The 4,050-nt window shown below is 46.7% G+C and overlaps 1 non-coding gene across 1 annotated transcript; it reads left to right on the top strand.

Moving 5' to 3' along the window:
• The first annotated feature begins 1,886 nt into the window (after nt 1-1,886).
• LOC140556676 (U1 spliceosomal RNA) lies at nt 1,887-2,052 on the top strand. Its single transcript, XR_011979756.1, has one exon. It is a non-coding gene; the product is annotated as a U1 spliceosomal RNA (small nuclear RNA).
• The last annotated feature ends 1,998 nt before the right edge of the window (nt 2,053-4,050 follow it).

Raw genomic sequence — 4,050 nt, 5'->3', positions numbered from 1 at the left:
GAGCTTCTCATTCTGAAGAAAGAAAGTAGTGAGATCTTGTGGGTGAGCTAGTCTGAAGAACAGAGCTCGGTTCCTCCAGGGTTCTCCTGGACGCCCCCCAGTCCAGCCAGCACAGCGTGGAGGATGTGTTCAACTCCATCAGCAGCAGCAGCAACAGCAGCAGCAGCAGCAGCTCACCTGATTTACCATCATTAAGCCCTGATTTACCACCAAACCAGGTGTTGATCTGAGGAGAACTCTGAATAATACAAGACTCCATGAGAGAGGAGAACTTTGGAGATGTTCTAATGATGAACACAGTGATGGAGAACCACCTCCACCACTTTCTGTAGGAGTGTTATTATTAGTGTTTATTCTAATATCAGTGCTTTACTGAGCTCAGCAGCTTTTAGTTCTAAAACTTTTGCACAGTGCTGTATTTATTTGAAGGGAAAGAATAACTGCATTTAATTAAATGAACACTTTGTCAGTTGTGAAGCATGGGGGTGGATGTATCATGTTTTGGGGATGTGTTGCCATCAGTGGTGTTGTTGATATTGCAGAGGTTGAGGGAAGAGTGGATTCCACAAAATACCATAAAATCCTGGATGCAAGTCTGAATATTTAGCTTAATTTATTTAACTAAAGAGGTAAAGTTTAGGTTGGATTAGTTAGTTTTTGATTTAAGACATAAGTGTTTAAATTGGAATACTTAGTTTTACTTTAAGAGATATATTTAAGGTTGGAATTGTTCGTTTTTGGTTTAAGAGAATTTTCATTAGGCTGGATTAGTTTGTAATTTTAGAAATAAATTCTAGGTTGGATTACTTAATTATTGGTAAAAAATCTTTTTAGGTTGGAATAGTTTTTGCTTTAAGAAGTAAAATGTGGGTTGAAGTGGTGAAATTTTCATTTGAAAAGTAAATTTGACTGGATCAGATACATTTTGGTTTAGAAGATACACTTTAGGTTGGATTCGTTCATTTTAGACTTGATTCGTTTGTCTGTATTTAAGAAGTAGAGTTTAGGTTGAATTAGTTAATTTTTGATTTACTAAGTCATTTGTGGGTTAACAAGTTACTTTTGGTTAATTAAGTATTTTTGTGTTGAATGATTTACATTTTTGATGTATAAACACAATGAGGATGTGTATTTGATCAGTTTCAGGTTGGATTAGTTAGTTTTGTTCAGTTCAGTTTTTTGGTTGGATTAGTTCAGCTTGGATTTTTGAATCAGCTTTGGGTGGATTAGTTTCATTCGGGTTGGATTAGTAAGCGCTGAAGGACGAATGTCTTCCCATCAAATCACATGCTGAAGTATAATCACACATAATGATGTTAGATAATGACAGATGACAGATTCATTTCCTTCATTACACTTCAGAGTGAACAGAAACAGTTGCAGCTTGTTTAGCTGTGTGTGTGTGTGTGTGTGTGTGTGTGTGTGTGTGTGTAGGGTGGGGCTAATTCTGCTTTGTTCAGTGATCTGTCTCTCTCTGAGAAAGGTGAGATTGATCTGCTTTAGAACTGGTCATTAAAGCTTATCTATCATCTACACACACACACAATTCACATCACTATGGAAACGACAATTATTGATCTGTTTGATTAGAGAAATGCTAAAAGGCATTTGAAGTGGTTATTTATTTATTTATTAAACTTTGTGACACAAACATCTATGAAGTTTATTAAGTGATGATGTCATATGTTCTAACAGGAAGTGGATTATTCTCCAGTTAATGTAAATAGAAGGGCAGTGATATAGTGTGTGTGTGTGTGTGTGTGTGTGTGTGTCTGTGTGTGTGGATAGCTAGGTTAGCTGAGTAATTTAGCTAGTAGGCTAATGACTTTCCTCTTTTCGGACAGTCATCACGGCTGGTTGAAAGAGCTAGTGTGTATGAGTGTGTGAGACGTACCTGGCAGGGGTGATAACGGGATTACCAGGGTGGGTCGCCCAGGGCGAGGCTCAGCCATTGCACTTGGATTGTGTTGGCCCTTGTGAGTTCCCCACCTGCGGGAAATTAGACTGCATCATTTTTGGTAGTGGAGAATGCACCGGAGACTTAGCCTCTACAACCCTGTATTGGTGCAGTAACGATAAAATTCTATTGAGTTGAATTGTTTAACAGTAGCTCAACACAGCAACTCAACACAGCAACTCAACCTGGCAACTCAACCCAGCAACCCAACCCAGCAGCTCAACCTGGCAACTCAACACAGCAGTTCAACCCAGCAACTCAACCCAGCAACTCAACCCAGCAACCCAACCCAGTAGCCCAACCCAGTAGCCCAACCCAGCAACTCGACCCAGCAGCTCAACCTGGCAACTCAACCCAGCAGCTCAACCCAGCAGCTCAACCCAGCAACTCAACCTAGCAGGCCAACCCAGCAGCCCAACCCAGCAACTCAACCCAGCAGCCCAACCCAGCAACTAAACCTAGCAGGCCAACCCAGCAACTCAACCCAGCAACTCAACCTAGCAGGACAACCCAGCAACTCAACCCAGCAACTCAACCTAGCAGGCCAACCCAGCAACTCAACCCAGCAACTCAACCTAGCAGGACAACCCAGCAACTCAACCCAGCAACTCAACCCAGCAGCCCAACCCAGCAACTCAACCCAGCAACTCAACCTAGCAGGACAACCCAGCAACTCAACCCAGCAACTCAACCTAGCAGCCCAACCCAGCAAATCAACCTAGCAGCCCAACCCAGCAACTCAACCCAGCAACCCAACCCAGCAGCCCAACCCAGCAACTCAACCTAGCAGGCCAACCCAGCAACTCAACCTAGCAGCCCAACCCAGCAAATCAACCTAGCAGCCCAACCCAGCAACTCAACCCAGCAACTCAACCTAGCAGGACAACCCAGCAACTCAACCCAGCAACTCAACCTAGCAGCCCAACCCAGCAACTCAACCCAGCAACTCAACCCAGCAACCCAACCCAGCAGCCCAACCCAGCAACTCAACCTAGCAGGCCAACCCAGCAACTCAACCCAGCAACTCAACCTAGCAGGACAACCCAGCAACTCAACCTAGCAGCCCAACCCAGCAAATCAACCTAGCAGCCCAACCCAGCAACTCAACCTAGCAGCCCAACCCAGCAACTCAACCCAGCAACTCAACCTAGCAGCTCAACCCAGCAACTCAACCCAGCAACTCAACCTAGCAGCCCAACCCAGCAACTCAACCTAGCAGGCCAACCCAGCAACTCAACCTAGCAGGACAACCCAGCAACTCAACCTAGCAGGACAACCCAGCAACTCAACCCAGCAACTCAACCTAGCAGCCCAACCCAGCAAATCAACCTAGCAGCCCAACCCAGCAACTCAACCTAGCAGCCCAACCCAGCAACTCAACCCAGCAACTCAACCTAGCAGGACAACCCAGCAACTCAACCCAGCAACTCAACCTAGCAGCCCAACCCAGCAACTCAACCTAGCAGGCCAACCCAGCAACTCAACCTAGCAGGACAACCCAGCAACTCAACCCAGCAACTCAACCTAGCAGCCCAACCCAGCAAATCAACCCAGCAAGTCAACCTAGCAACCCAACCCAGCAGCCCAACCCAGCAACTCAACCTAGCAGGCCAACCCAGCAGCTCAACCCAGCAGCTCAATCTAGCAGCTCAACCCAGCAACTCAACCCAGCAACTCAACCTAGCAACTCAACCCAGCAACTCAACCCAGCAACTCAACCTAGCAACTCAACCCAGCAACCCAACCCAGCAGCCCAACCCAGCAACTCAACCTAGCAGGCCAACCCAGCAACTCAACCTAGCAGCCCAACCCAGCAACTCAACCTAGCAACTCAACCCAGCAACTCAACCCAGCAACTCAACCCAGCAGCCCAACCCAGCAAATCAACCCAGCAGCCCAACCCAGCAACTCAACCTAGCAGGCCAACCCAGCAAATCAACCTAGCAGGCCAACCCAGCAACTCAACCTAGCAGCCCAACCCAGCAACTCAACCCAGCAACTCAACCTAGCAGGACAACCCAGCAGCTCAACCCAGCAACTCAACCCAGCAACTCAACCTAGCAGGCCAACCCAGCAGCTCAACCCAGGTTTTT

The sequence above is a fragment of the Salminus brasiliensis genome, chromosome 5 (genome assembly GCF_030463535.1).
Source record: "Salminus brasiliensis chromosome 5, fSalBra1.hap2, whole genome shotgun sequence".
NCBI classification, from domain to species: domain Eukaryota; kingdom Metazoa; phylum Chordata; class Actinopteri; order Characiformes; family Bryconidae; genus Salminus; species Salminus brasiliensis.
This window is presented reverse-complemented; position numbering and strand designations above follow the sequence as displayed.